This window comes from Perognathus longimembris, chromosome 4, assembly GCF_023159225.1.
Source record: "Perognathus longimembris pacificus isolate PPM17 chromosome 4, ASM2315922v1, whole genome shotgun sequence".
Lineage (NCBI taxonomy): Eukaryota > Metazoa > Chordata > Mammalia > Rodentia > Heteromyidae > Perognathus > Perognathus longimembris.
Genome location: NC_063164.1, coordinates 44,623,560 through 44,639,784, shown reverse-complemented (window position 1 = coordinate 44,639,784; position 16,225 = coordinate 44,623,560).

The window sequence follows — 16,225 nt, the reverse complement described above, 5'->3', positions numbered from 1 at the left end:
TAAACTCCAACATAGTGATGGTTTGCCAGCAGAAGTGAGAAGATGATTCTATGTTTATAACCTACACACACACTATTTGAATATCCATACATATCAGTCAATTAATGCCTAATCCTTTTCAGTTTCTGTAGTTGCCTATTTCTGCCCTCTTAAAAAATTTAATCTGATCTGAAATAACTATTTTTATCACAATGGTATATATCTGAACCTGAGCTATTGAACAGCAATGCCCAGTTGGGGGATGGATTGTGTTCCCTGAGAAGTTGTAGTTGAAATTCTACCTCCCATTGCCTCGTAATGTGAATTTACTTGGAAATTGAGTCATTTGAAGAACAATTGAGTTGAAGTTAAGATAAGGTGTTGCTGAAGTAAGGATGAGCTCTTATGCCATCTTAGTGATGGTCTTGAATCACAAGGAAGTTGTACAGGGGTGCCACACTCACAGGAACAGCACCATATGATGGTGAAGGGAGAGATCAGGAGGATGCTTCCACAAACCAAGAAATAGTACAAATAGCAAACTACAAGAAGCTAGGAGAAAGCTATAAGGAGTTGCCTCTCACAGCCCATCAAAAATAAATTTATTTTGCTTAAACCAGTGAGTTTGTGGCTCTTTGCTATGGTAGCCCAGAATCTTGCACAATTCTTTAGTCCCAATCCCAACTCTAGTACTATCCTGTTGGGTGACTGCTGAGAATTCAGGGAGTCAAGGGCTAATCTTGCTGAGTCTCTACATCTGCTTGTGTTTTAAATCCCTGTGGAGATGGAACTTGGCATTGCACATAATCACCTCCCTTGGTCTCTGAGTTGTCAGTTGATGAGATTATCTAGTTTAGCATACCAGAAAGCACCTGGGATAAGAAGGTTATGCTAAGAAGCAACTTTTAATGTGCTTATAGGCATTTTACATAGTAGTCACTATTTAAAGATACTAAAAATTAATATGGAACAAAATCCCTCTTTTTAAAATAGTATTTACCCTAGGCATTTATATGACCTTCTTTAATTATGTACTGAATTGTTGTAAGCATCATCATAACTTTCTGGGATATATCATTATTATCTGATTTACTTCTGTTGAATTTTTAATTACATATCTTATTTTCTTCCTCTTCAGAGAGGAGAGCTATCTGTTTAAAATTTAAAAAAATAACAGGTGAAACAGTGGTATGGATTCTCTGAAATATAAGAAAACTACAGACACTACTCTTTATAAAAAATGAAAACAATGTATTTTCTATTATCCTGTGTTCACAAGAATTTAGGGCTAAACTCCTTAGAATTCTAAAGACCTCATTCTTCATGAATTCTAAGACCAACACCCTGGACTGGTATATTGCTCATTGGTAAATCACTTTCCCCAGCATATGTGATGAAATTCAACACTCAATACCTAAAAAAAAGGCAACAAAATACACCCCCACCCTATTTATGTTCCCCTCAGGAGAGTTTTCCACCATCGAAGGAATAATTGCCATTGATCTGACAGAGTCAAAATTTCACAAAGGATGAATAAATATGTACTCCTCTAATTCTCTACATGTATACCAAAAGAAGAATCACATTTCCCAGAGTGGATCTTGGTCAAGGAAACAACTGGGATTGATAGTATAGTGAGGGGTGTTACTCTCATGCTGCTTATAAGTTTTATCTCTATTTGATACATCTACTTGTCTAGTATGAGCTTCTTTTTTTTTTCCCCCTAAAACCAGCTTCCTAAATTTCCCTTTGAGAACCCACTCTTGTGTAACTCAATTCAGCGTGTTCAGAAGTGACTGATTTCATCCCTACTCCCAGTCTGACACATAATAGAAAGCTAACTTTTCTGAGTATCCTATTTCCTGCCTACAGTGATTAGGAAGGATTGCTGAGCCAATTTGGGGACTTAGGTTCAACTCTCAGGATTAAGAACTCCACTCAGTGGTAGCTACTCTAATGAGAATTTGTCATGGACCTGTTGAAGATCTTTTGGCACCATTGGGGAAAGAATATTAAATAGAACAATAGGGAATAAGGAAAATCCAGAAAATGGAGACTTAGTTTCTATCTACCTCTACAACTAAAGTAGCTGCCTTACGCACATATATCTCTCTGACTTCCAGACAGAGCTGGTCCTGAGAGCCCAACAGAGCAAGAGAAGGCTTGATCCACTGGATCTTTTTGCATTGTTGATTCAGACTTACTCTGTCAAGGCTCTCCTAGATCCTGGATTTCTCTTTCGATTCAGTTTATGGGTGGTGGTCACATTTCTGCTAACTTTAGGCTAGTATAATCAGCTAATTTTCACTCCCTACTTTCATACCTTCATAACAGTGCCTGTATAAATAAATGGATCTAGCTATTCTTCTAGGCATGTTTCAGCTGATTTTTGTTGAGATGCCCAATAGTACACTGGCTTACCTGAAATTAGCTCAGTCCTAGACATTTCACAGACATAATTATGAACTTTTTTTTTTTTTTTTGCCTAATCCATTTTGAGAAGTGTTTCTATCACTTGCAACCGGAAAGAGTTTTGACTAATATAATCTCTGTTAACCCTCTTGGGCCACCTTGTGCATTCTACTTGGAAAATAATTGCTTTAGAAACATAGACAGACACATTATGGGAGTTAAAACTCACTTAGGTTGGAATGTAATTCTCCACCCAATCCATCATGTCACTCACACAATCTATTAATCTTTGTCCTATAGAATTAAAGCAACCTTGCTGCCCATGCTAAAAAATATGACCCTATTGCCTGCAGAATTTCAACCGAATTTTTATGCACAGAGGAATCTAGCACATAAAAGTGGTATGAATCAGACCAAAACGTACATCTTCCAATTAAAAGGTGTGAAAAGAGCAAAGAGAAATGGCCTTTTATATTTACTCAACTCAGCAGCTGAGCAGTTCATTAGCAAGTCCTGCAATGCAGGCAGGTCACAAGCTCCAGAAATGTGGAGACTGCTTTATAAAGCAATCTTAGAAAGGCAACCTTTAAGTCAAAAGTACTATTCCCTGGTGAGGTTTATTAATTGAATCATTTGTTTACAAAAGGTGAACGTGGCTCTAAGTGACAGTACTGTTTGCACAGTGGCACCAATATTAGGAAAGCTTATGTGTAATGCATTAATAATGTAGAAAAGATGCTGCCTGAGTCAGGGATATTTGTTTAGCACATTGATATCCAGTAATTTCAGCAACTCCCTGAGCATGAATTGGATTAGCTTATTAAACTTAAAAATAGTCCTAAAATATTGCTAACGAGTAGCATAACGTCAATACATTTACTACTTTCCCTCAAACCTTAACAGAGACTTAATGCTTGTTCTTATTTGGATGTTAGAAAAGAACAGAATAGTACAATAGCAAAGAAAAAAGGGAAAGAAAAGTATGGTAATAAGAAGTGATCATGTCCTACTTTTTATATCTGTATTATTCTTTTTCAACCAAGGTAAATTTTACTGCACGTGATTTTTAGAATGAAAAATTAATATTTTTTGCACTTTTCTCCCAAATCCATAGTTGCTTATAGAGGATATGGCAAGAAGAAAATATGTGCTGATTAAAATTTAAATGCACTTTTAATAATCAGTTTTGTCTAACATAGTTTACCAGTGGGCTTTAGTTTTGATCTGAAGTAAACATGTTTTAAAGTTGAATGTTTATTTTGTTTGTTTGTTTTTTTGCCAGTCCTGGGCCTTGGACTCATGGCCTGAGCACTGTCCCTGACTTCTTTTTGCTCAAGGCTAGCACTCTGCCACTTGAGCCACAGCGCCACTTCTGGCCGTTTTCTATATATGTGGTGCTGGGGAATCGAACCCAGGGCTTCACATATACAAGGCAAGCACTCTTGCCACTAGGCCATATTCCCAGCCCCTGAATGTTTATTTTGATGAACTCTGATAAATGTAAATGGTTTTTCCATATGTAGAGAGGGATACCTACCCATTACAAGTTGGTTTTTCCTTCCATAGGATATAAGTGTAGGAGGGTGGTGGCTCATTGGCGAGAGAGTATCTTGCAGATAGTTGTGATCATGTGACAAGCTCATGATCAACTGTGAGCAGAAAATGCACAACCTGTGCTGATAGAGGAGGCATGGCTTCACCAGGTTCCTCCCCCTCCTCTCTTTTAGAGTGCAAGGTCTAGATCATAACCGGCAAGAGCCTCAGAAGCAAGAGTCTAGGTTACTTCCTAAATAACTGAGTTGAAGAAAGTTCCCAACAGTTATACCTCTCCTGTGCCTCTACATGATAAGAAATAAATTTCATAGATTTTGAACCATCGATACCTGAGTTCTATGTTTTCAATCAACAATTTCTAGTTATTACGTTATAATTACTTTTAATTAAAGTACTATGGACCACTTAACTAACCTTACCAGGTAGGTAAAATTTCCATTGTATTGAATAGGCATGCTTAGCTGGCTGAATCAGACCTAGATTTTGAGTGAAAAAAATTATTCTGATAATATTTACAGGAGCATTTATTTGACAATTGAAGGAAGAGAGTTTGCCTAGATTTTGAGAAGTCAATAGGAAAGAATGACAGAGATGGTATTAATTATCTCCCCAGTATAGTTGCACAGTTTGGATCTGAAATCTTACAAGAAAAAATGGTCAGAAAATAACTGAAAAATTTAAATATACCAGAAATTTGGCAAAATGAGCAATTAGCTCAGTTCAGTGCTCAGGAAACAAGACCTGATGAAAAGCTTAAAGGACAGTTAATCTTCCTATCTCTATCCAGAGCTCACACTAGAGCAAGATAGCCATCTGGAAATGGGCTGCTTGGTCACAAAGTGAACACCATCAGAAGGGATGATAGTTGTGCTGAAAACAACTTCCTTCCTGGAGATACAATAATTTTGGGTAATATACTTGGTAACGATTCACCCAATGCTAGTTCCTATTCTAAATGTTTAACAAGTATTTATTCTCATACCACCACTGAGTTGGTAACTACTATGAGGCAAGAAGGTAGTATGATAAATATTTTCCAAATCAGGAAAGTGAGGCAATACTAAGATAAAAATAATTTATTCATGCCCTGTAGCCTAATGAGTACAAAAACTAGAATTTGAATCCTGGTAGCCTGAATTCAAAGCCTATTCTTACAACTACAAAAGCTATACCTTCTTTCTTTTAACCTATTAGAAATTGGTTTAAAGGAGAACACATACTACCAAACTAGTCAGTCATGTGAAGCAACAGGCTTTTCTAGAGAGACTCAGAAAAACCTAGAGAAGATGCATGGCATGGAATTTCAGCTAGGGCAAAGCTTTAAACCACAATCTGAGCCAAAACATAAGTGCTACCCCATTTAGAAGTCAAAGTCTGGTGTGTCATTTCCTTTTCTTGATTATTCCTCTCTAGGTCACTATTGCCAATAGGATTATGCCACACAAAGGTAAATGACAAGCTTAAATTACCAAATGTTTAACTATAATTCAAGTAATTAGTATGATTGAAGCAAAGTACTGTACTTTTTATTTAAAGACAAAGTGAGCTACTTAGGTTGACTGGATGAAATAATAGACACAAAGAGAAGAAAATTGCACATTAGGATGGTGAAAGAAAAAAATAGAGATTTCTGCAGTGACCAAGTCTGTTATTCATGTAACTGTTCCTTTGGGTTCAGGGTGATTTCCTTCATGTCTTATTTATGTGATCATAAATGACTAATGAGGCCAAGCTGGCAACAGATCCCCCCAGGGAAATGGGTGGACCAACATGCTTAATTTCATGTGCTATTTCTGATGGTTTTATTTTACTTTTCTCTTTGCCAACGAAAGATTAAAAAATACTCAATGTTTAGCTGCAGGTTTTCCTTTTATTTTTCTTTTCCCAGAGAAGTCTGGAATGTTTCAAATGCTGTGGTCCTGTTTTGAGCTTCCTAAATGACTATGGTGATGAGGCTTAAAAGGTCTAGTTCCTCAATATTACAAAGAATACTAACATCACCAAGGAATTCCTAGTAATATCCCACCACTGCAAACCTTAATTACCTTTTGTGTATCTCTGTGCTCTTCCAGCTTCTACATTCACTTTGTCCCTTCAGCCTATTTTCCTCACAACAGCCAGTAACCCTTTATATAAAATCAATGCCTGATACAGGGACATTTCCCTGCTGAAAATTCTCCAGTGCCTCCTTAGTGCAGTGAGGATATTGCCATAGGAACTTAAAAAAAAATCTGCTTCAGGCTAGTGCTCCAGCTTCTTTGGGGACCACTCTGCCTCCAACAATCCTGAACCTCTTCTCCCCCAATCCTCCGTTTCTTTTATCCTTTCATATGCCACATTCAGTACTGGGAACATCCCATCATTTTCTTCTAGCAGCTCTTTCTTGGTTGAATCTAGTACTTCACTCAGGGTCCTGCTCAAAGGCTCCTTACTCAAAAGTATTCCCTTTTCCAACATTCTTATGATGGCATTGGAACCCCTCATTGGGCTTCACTTTTGTTCACAGACCTTATCTCTTGGAAACTACATTATATATTCTTTTATACCTATTTTCACCACTGAAATATGTACTTCATGATATAGATTTAACCATTTTGTTCACTAGTTGATCCCCAATACTTACATAAGTCTTGATATATTGTAGGTCCTAAGTAATATTTTGTTCAATAAGTGAATATATAATGAGGGATAATGACAATTTTGGAAGATACAGGTTCATTATGAGTATGAAAGTACTCAACATAGATACACTGAAGGTGATGCTGGGATAGGATATATTTATATCCTCTTTCTCTCTCTCTTCACACATACACACACACACACACATACACACACATACACACACGATATATAGTTTTTCTTTTACTTGTTAGTTGTGGGTCTTTACTTCAGGACCTGGGTGCTGTCCCTGAACTTCTTTTACTCAAGGCTAGAACTCTATCACTTTGAGTAATGGCACCACTTCCAGTTTTCTGGTAGTTGTTTGGAGATAAGAGTCTCATGGACTTTCCTGCCTAGGCTGGCTTTGAACTGCAATCCTCAGATCTCAATCTCCAGAATAGCTAGCATTATAGCCATGAGCTATCCACATCTTGCTTCAAAAATATTAGTATCTATTCTTTCAACAGAATATTACTGAATTGCTACAAAATGTCCAGCACTCTTCGAAATAATAGAGGTATAGCAATGAACAAAAATGCCCCGACCTACTGTAGTTTATATTCTTAGAGGATAGAGACAAAAAATAAGTTGAACAAATGACTAAACACTATTTCAGAAGGAGAAAAATAAAAAATTGTGAAATGATGCATAAGAGGAGACATTACAGATAAGCTGTATGAGAGCAGAGCCCTGGAGGAAGAGAGTGAGCTATGAGGTGAGGAGGGAAAAGTTTACCAGGTAGAGAGAAGACAGGTGAGAAGGGACAGAGGCAGGTGCAATTAGGCCAGAAAGGCTGGAATACAGGGAAGGAGCTGGTAATAGGATATGGGTGCAGAGAGGTGGAGGAAAGGCTAGGTCAGTCAAGGTAAGATATGTCAATAAACGCATAAAATATGTTCTGGGTGTAAAATGAGAACTATGCAAAGTTTGGGCAGTGGAGTGATTCAGGTATGCTGGCAGTTTGTTCTGCTGCCAGGAGGAAGTTAGGAAGCCATCATAGGAATCTAAGGTGGTCAGAGTTTGGATAAAATTGACCAAACTTTGATTTGTTCAATCCATGTAGCTAATCCTAGTTCAACAAAAGCTTATTTGAGATTCCTTCACAGACTCATGCCCCTCCCATCAAGTTGATTCTGTGTTACCATTGTGAGTACTTTTCAATTACAGAGCAGCTTCATGAAAATAAAAAACACAAAGGAAATGTTTGTTTTCATTACAAATTACATATCTAATTAGAAAACAGGGATGAGTCTCTGGTGTTTGTTTCAGACATACAATTGGTTTTATAGAATAAAATAGACACATTTTCACTTGATCAGAAAATACTGGGGGAGGAAGATGGCACCGCCACGGTAGGGAGGCACCCCGACTCGCTCCAACTGAATAGCGAGCTGGGAACTCCAGCACCCAACACCCCATCAAGAACCCAGCAAAACCAGCAGCCAGAAGCAGTGGAGAAACGCAGGAAAACAAAAAGGAGCAAAAAAGAAGAGCCGAAAACCTGCACAGAGCCGGAGAATCTCTGGGGCACCCTTCCCCCACCAGCCCACCCTGGCCCAAACAGGGCCAGGCTGGGAAAAGGGACCCGGCAATCGGCAGACCGACTGCCGGGAGCACAGAGTCCAGACAGCGGGACTCCACGGACACCAGGGAGAGTGCGGACCAAGACACATGGTGGTGACGGGAAGTTCGGTTCCACACCGGGAATGGACTTAAGCGGCTGGGGAACCCAGCGGTGCAGAAGGGGAGAGCCGGGGATGCCACCACGACCTTTCACCACACCACAGAACTCCACCCCCGAAGGACCAACGGTGGCGCAGGACACACACACAATCCAGGACCAGTGAGTCCCCCAATACCCCCACCCCCAACGGGAGACCAGCTATCAGAGGCCCAAACCCTACAAAGAAGCTAGATCTCCCTCCCTCCCCCTCCCCACCCCAAGGGAACAAAGAACCCCCAAATCAGGTGAAAAGCTCCCATCAGGCACTGGGAAGTCAGTTTAGCAGGGGAAGGGTAGAGCAGCCCCAAGGCCGCCCAGGAGCCTGAATTGGCCAAATCGGCCCTGCCCCCTTCCCAACAGGGGCCAGGGGATGGCCAGCAGTGCAAACCCCACCTGAGGCACCTGGACCTCACAGACTTTCACAACTAAAATCACAGGCACTGGTGGGCAATACCAGCACAGCAGGTACATCTGGGCTGATCACATGCCCTCCTCGCAGCAGAGGCGCAGTCTGAGGGCGCTAACCAGTGCCTGGACAGTTGATCCCACTGGGCCCCACACATACCAGCCCCCACAGTGGACTCGAGGGAGGGCGCAAGCACAACCCAACAACCCTGGGCTCGCTCTGGTAGGCGTACCCTGCTCAGGTGAATGGGGCCACAGTGACAGTGCCCGTTGTAGTGGGAGCACAGAACCCGCTCTGGTAGGCATACCCCACTCAGGTGGGCGGGGCCACAACGGCAGCACCCCCTCTGGTAGGCGCGCCTACACAGGAGGGCAGAGCTCTCCATTGGCCCGTGCCCACTCAGTTTGGCGCATTTCGCACAAGTGAGTGGGCCGCTCAACAACACTGGCCCCAGAGCGGTCCACATAGGAAGGTGAACTGCCTGAGAGGTGAGCTCCTCTGACCAAGATACAGAGTGGAAAAAAGAACCAAAGAAGAGATAAGCCTCCATGCCATGCTGAATCAGCAACCAGCAAACCCCGAACAGGGGCACCCTAGGGTCAGAACAGCACAGTGGCAGGACACTGTCCCGCAGAGAAAGACACAGAACCTACCAGCCCCCAAGTGCAGGGAGAGTGACCACCTCAGCAACAACCGAGAAGGTCACGCTCACCCATTGGGAAGCAAGGTGCAACAGCCAAACCCAAACCCAGAGCCAGGACACCAGGACACAGGCTCCCACTGACAGACCATCCCAAAACCAAACCAGGGAAGCCACCCACAGATCTCCAGATGCAAAAATCACAAACAAATAGAACACAGTTCATGAAAGGGCAAGCCAGATCCAAAAAGCAGCACAACTGAAGAAGAGATGGAGAATAAAAAGGCAAATGAGGCCATGTTAACAGAAATGATGGAAAGCTTCAGAAACGAAATCAGAAAACAATTCCAGGAGTTTAGAGTGGAAGTCTTGAAGAACATCCAGGAAGCCAAGAAAGAAATGGAAGCAAAAATGGATACAATGCAAACCTCCTTTAAAGAAGACCTTAACATCCTGAGAAGTGAAATGCATGAAAAATAGATTTAAAATACAACTCTTTAAAGGAAGAAATTTCCACAATCAGAGCTGATCAGACAACCATAAATAGCTCTCTGTCATAAATAAACTCTGCAATTGAATCCACAGCACAAAGAATTGACCATATGGAATCCAGATTCTCTCTCCTGGACGATGAAGCAGCCGATAACAACTAGAAAATTACCACACTCCAAGAAACGGTGAAGTTTCAGGGCAAACTAATCCAGGAACTAATGGACAAAGACAAGAGATATAATCTGTGCATAATTGGAATAGAAGAAGGAGCCAAATACCAGAGCAGAGGGCTTCATCATATTTTCAATAAAGTTATTGCAGAAAACTTCCCCAATCTCACAAGGGACCCCCATCCAGGTACCCGAAGCCTATAGGACACCTGCCAGGCCAGACCCCAGAAAAGCCACCCCAAGGCACATAATATTCAAGACTTCATATCTCAAGAATAAAGAGCAAATTCTAAATGCAGCCAAAGCGAAGGAAGAAATTTTCTACAATGGGAAGAGGATCCGAATAACAGCAGACATCTCCACACAAACCTACCAAGCACGAAGTCAGTGGAAGAACACCATCCAAGTACTACAGGCAAACAATATGCAACCCAGGATTAAATATCCAGCAAAGTTGGAGTTCACATTCGAAGGGAAAACCAGATCTTTCCATAGCAAAGAGGATCTAAAGGAGTATGTGAATAAAAAACAAGCCCTACAGCCAATTCTAAGAGGGGAATCCCACACAACAGAGATCATACAGGACACACAGACAGAAACAGATGGAAACTACAATAGCCAGAGCCCAACAGAAAGAGCAGCTCACCAAATACAAGAAAAAAATAAAAAGAGGAAAAAACATCCCAACAAGAAAATGAAAGGAGAAAAAAGACTCTTATCCTTGAACTCTTTGAATATAAATGGTATAAACTCTCTGATAAAGAGGAGCAGACTGGCAGAATGGATCCGCACACAAAAAGTTGGCATCTGTTGTCTACAAGAGACCCACCTTACAGCAAGGGACAAAAACAGGCTCTGAATGAAAGGATGGAGCAAGATCTTCCAAGCAAACGCACCTACCAAAATGGCAGGTGTAGCCATCCTGATCTCAGACAAGCTGGACTTCTCATTACGATCAACTCAAAAAGACAAAGAAGGACAGTAAATTTTAATAGAAGGAAAAATCCAAAATCAAGACATCACAGTGACAAATGTATACTCACCGAACAAAAGAGGCCCTACATATGTCAAGCAAATTCTCACAGAATTACAGAACAAGATAGATGCAAACACAATTATAGTGGGTGACTTTAATACCCCACTCGCTCCAAGAGACAGATCCAACACACCGAGGATCAGCAAGGGAGCTGAGGACCTAAGTAACACCATATCCCAAATGGATCTGACAGATCTATACAGAATCTTCCACCCTACAGAGACCCAATACACCTTCTTCTCAGCAGCCCATGGATCATACTCCAAAATAGACCATGTCATAGCCCACACAAAGAACCTCAGCAAATACAAAAGTATTGACGTCATCCCATGTATTATATCTGATCACAGTGGATTAAAGGTAACCCTCAATAACAACGGTTACCACAGAGGCTATACACATTCTTGGAGGCTAAACCCCACACTGTTTTCCAACACTTGGGCCACAGACCAAATTAAAGATGAAATCAATGAATTCACAAGCCACAATGACAAAGAAAATACATCACAAAGAAACCTATGGGACACAGCTAAGGCAGTACTGAGGGGCAAGATCATTGCCCTCAGCACTCACATTAAAAGAATGGAAACTGAGCAGGTGAATAACCTCACGATGAAATTAAACAACTGGAGAAACAAGAAATGATCAAATCTAAAATGACTAGGAGTCCTTCCATTTCCGTACAAATGGAACAATGTCATTCTTTCTGATAGAGGCATAAAATTCCATTGTGTATATGTACCACATTTTCCTGATCCATTCATCTATGGAGGGGCATCTGGGTTGGTTCCAGATTCTCGCTATGACAAATTGTGCTGCGATGAACATTGTTGTGCTGGTGGCATTGCTGTGATTTTGTTTGTGGGCTTTTGGATAGATACCCAACAGTGGGGCTGCTGGGTCATAAGGGAGTTCTATATTGAGCCTTCTGAGGAATCTCCATATTGCTTGCCAGAGTGGCTGAACCAGTTTACATTCCCACCAACAATGAAGTAAGGTTCCCTTTTGGCCACATCCCCTCCAACAATTGTTATTATTAGTTTTCTTGATATATGACATTCTTGCTGGGGTGAGATGGAATCTCAATGTTGTTTTGATTTACATTTCCTTTATGGTCAGTGATGTAGAGCATTTTTTCATATGTCTATTGGCCATTCTCATTTCCTCATCAGAGAATTTTCTTTGTAAGTCTTTAGCCCACTTGATGAGGGGGCTATTGGTTCTTTGCGGTTTTGTTTTGGAAGAAGGTAATTTTTTTAGTTCTTCATATATTTTAGAGATGAGGCCTTAGTGAAGTGAGCCATACCCAAAGAAACATGGACTCTATGGCCTCCCTTATTGGGAATAATTAGTACAGGTTTAGGCAAGCCATAGCAGAGCATCACAAGGCCCAATAGCTATACCCTTATGAACACATAAGATGATGCTAAGTGAAATGAACTCCATGTTATGGAAACAATTGATATATCACAGTTGTAACTACTTTCAACGTCCTATGTGTATGTGTAGTTTCTATTATTGATGATGTTCTTGTATCACCTTCCTATGGTAGTACCTACACTATCTCTGTAATCTTATCTGAGTATATTGGAAACCATGTTTACTGGTATTGGAAATAGGAAATTCAAAGGGAATATCAAATTTGAGAGACACAGGGTAAAAAAAAAGAAATAACTACAAAAGCAATACTTGCAAAACTGTTTGGTGTAAGTGAACTGAACACCTGGGGGGGGGGGAGGGAAAGGTGGGGAGGGAGGGGGCATGAGGGACAAGGTAACAAACAGTACAAGAAATGTATCCAATGCCCAACATATGAAACTGTAACCTCTCTGTACATCAGTTTGATAATAAAAATTTGAGAAAAAAAATAAAAAAAATAAAATGACTAGGAGGAGAGAGATCACAAAGATTAAAGAAGAGATAAATCTGATAGAAAATAGAAAGACCATTGAACAAATAAATAAGACTAAAAGCTGGGTCTTTGAGAAAACAAATAAAATTGACAAACCCCTCATAAGACTTACAAAAAAAAGAAGAGAAGAGACTCATGTATGTAAAATCAGGGACTCCACCGGAAAAATTACAACAAGTACACATGATATTCAATCATAACGAGCTATTTCCAGAGCCTCTACTCAGTAAAAAACAATAATTTTACAGAAATGGATCAATTCTTACAGAAGTACAAACTGCCCAAACTGAACCAAGAAGAAATGAATAGACTAAATAAACCAATAACTTACAGTGAGATACAGGAGGTAATCAAGAACCTCCCCACAAAGAAAAGCCCAGGCTCAGATGGATTCACCAACGAATTCTACAAAACCTTTATTGAGGAGCTAATGCCAATACTCCTCAAACTCTCCGAGAAGTAGAAACAGAGGGAGACATCCCAAACTCATTCTATGAAGCTAATTATCATACTAATTCCCAAACCAGGCAAAGACCCAACAATAAAAGAGAACTACAGACCAATATCACTAATGAACACCGATGCAAAGCTCCTCAATAAAATATTAGCTAACAGGATCCAGAATCTTATCAAGAAAATTATACATCATGACCAAGTAGGCTTCATCCCACAGTCACAAGGATGGTTCAACATCCGTAAATCAATCAACGTAATTCACCACATAAACAGAACCAAAATCAAGAATCACATTGTTATCTCAGTCTATGCCTAAAAAGCCTTTGACAAAATACAACATCCGTACTTATTAAAAGCTTTGGAGAGAACAGGATTAGATGGAACATTCCTCAAAACAATAAAAGCTATATACAACAGACCAACTGCTAACATCATATTAAATGGAGAGAAACTTAAATCATTTCCCCTAAACTCAGGAACAAGACAAGGATGCCCACTCTCCCCACTTCTTTTCAACATAGTGCTGGAATCCCTAGTCATAGCAATAAGGCAAGAGGAGGACATCAAAGGGATCCACATTGGCAAGGAAGAAATAAAGCTATCCCTATTTGCAGATCACATGATCTTATTTCTGAAAGACCCAAAAAACTCAATCCCCAAACACCTATACCTAATAAACAATTTTGACAAAGTAGCAGGATACAAAATTAATCCAAAAAGTCAGCAGCTTTTCTGTACACCAGCAATGTACAAGCAGAAAAGGAAATTATCTAAACAATTCCATTTACAGTAGCCAAAAAAGAATAAAGTACCTAGGGATCAACTTAACCAAGGATGTGACGGACCTGGTTAATGAAAACTATAAAAATCTAATAAGGGAAATCAAAGAAGACACAAGGAGATGGAAAGACCTCCCATGCTCATGGGTAGGCAGAATCAATATAGTGAAAATGGTCATATTGCCCAAATTATTATACAAATTCAATGCAATCCCTATCAAAATCCCAGTCACATTCTTCACTGAAATAGAGAAAGCAATCCATAAATTCATATGGAACAGCAAAAGACCTAGAATAACCAAAGCAATTCTAGGCAAAAAAAGCAGTGCAGGAGGTATCACAATACCAGTCTTGAAGCTCTACTACAGGGCCATCATAACAAAAACAGCCTGCTATTGGTATAAAAACAGATCAGAAGACCAATGGTTTAGAATTGAAGATCCAGAAATAAAACCACACTCTTAGAGTCAGCTGATATTCAACAAAGGAGCTAAAGACATACAATGGAATAAACATTGCCTCTTCAACTACTGGTGCTGGGAGAACTAGGCAGCCATATGCAGAAAACTCAAAGTAGACCCAAGCCTATCACCCTGCACCAAGATCAACTCAAAATGGTTCAAGGACCTCAATATCAGATCTGAATTCAGCCTTGAAACTACTGAAGGTCAGAGTAGGAAAGATGCTAGAACTCATAGGCACAGGAAGGAACTTCCTGAATAGATTCCCAGGAGCACAACAAATAGGGGAGAGACTCGACAAATTGGACTACTACAAATTAAAAAGTTTCTGCACAGCTAAGGACATAGCCAGCAAAACAGAAAGACAGCCAACCATATGGGAAAGGGTCTTTACCAGTACAGCAACAGACAAAGGCCTAATATCGGTCATCTACAGAGAACTCAAAAAACTAAGCCCTTCCAAGCCCAATAAACTAATTAGGAAATGGGCAAAGGAGCTAAAGAGAGACTTCACAAGAGAAGAAATAAAAATGGCAAAGAAACATATGAGGAAATGTTCAACATCCCTGGTAGTAAAGGAAATGCAAATGAAAACAACCCTGAGATACCACCTCACCCCAGATAGAATGGCCTATACTCTGAACTCAGGCAATAACAAATGCTGGAGGGGGTGCGGGGAAAGAGGAACCCTTCTCCATTGTTGGTGGGAGTGCAAATGAGTACAACCACTTTGGATAACAGTATGGAGGTTTCTCAAAAAGCTCAATATAGACCTACCCTATGACCCAGCCATACCACTCCTAGGCATCTATCCTAAACAGCAAGTCCCAAGATATCAAAAAGACATTTGTACTTCCATGTTTATCGCTGCACAATTCACAATAGCCAAAATATGGAAACAACCCAGATGCTCCTCCACAGATGAATGCATCCAAAAAATATGGTACCTATACACAATGGAATACTACATAGCGATTAGGAATGGTGAAATATTGTTATTTGCAGGGAAATGGTCAGAACTTGAACAAATAATGTTGAGGGAGACAAGCCTAGAACACAGAAAACAAAGGGGCATGTTCTCCCTGATATATGACTGTTAAGAAAGGGAGATGGAGAGATAGTAGAGACCAGGTCTGTGAAACTAAAAACTGCTTGTCAAATAGTATTTCTCACAGGATTGGGGGAGCTACCCAACAGTATGTAACTAAAACCAAACAACTACTCACCATATAAAGGTCAAACATTGGCCTCTCAGTGAAATACAATAGATCAAAAGCTATGTATGTACGTTCATATAAGACTACTGTGGACATATTGTCTGATATCGACATTACATTTAAAGCCCTAGGCGAATTTTCTTGGGCCTGGCCACGTTGCTAGTGTATATGTTCTTGATACATTGTATATTGTATATATGTCTACCTGACCTAGAGAAGGGAAAGAAAAACAGGGTGTAAGATATCACAAGAAATGTACACACTGCCCTACTATGTAACTGTGCCCTTTTTGCACAACACCTTGTCAAAAAAATTCGTGTTCAATTA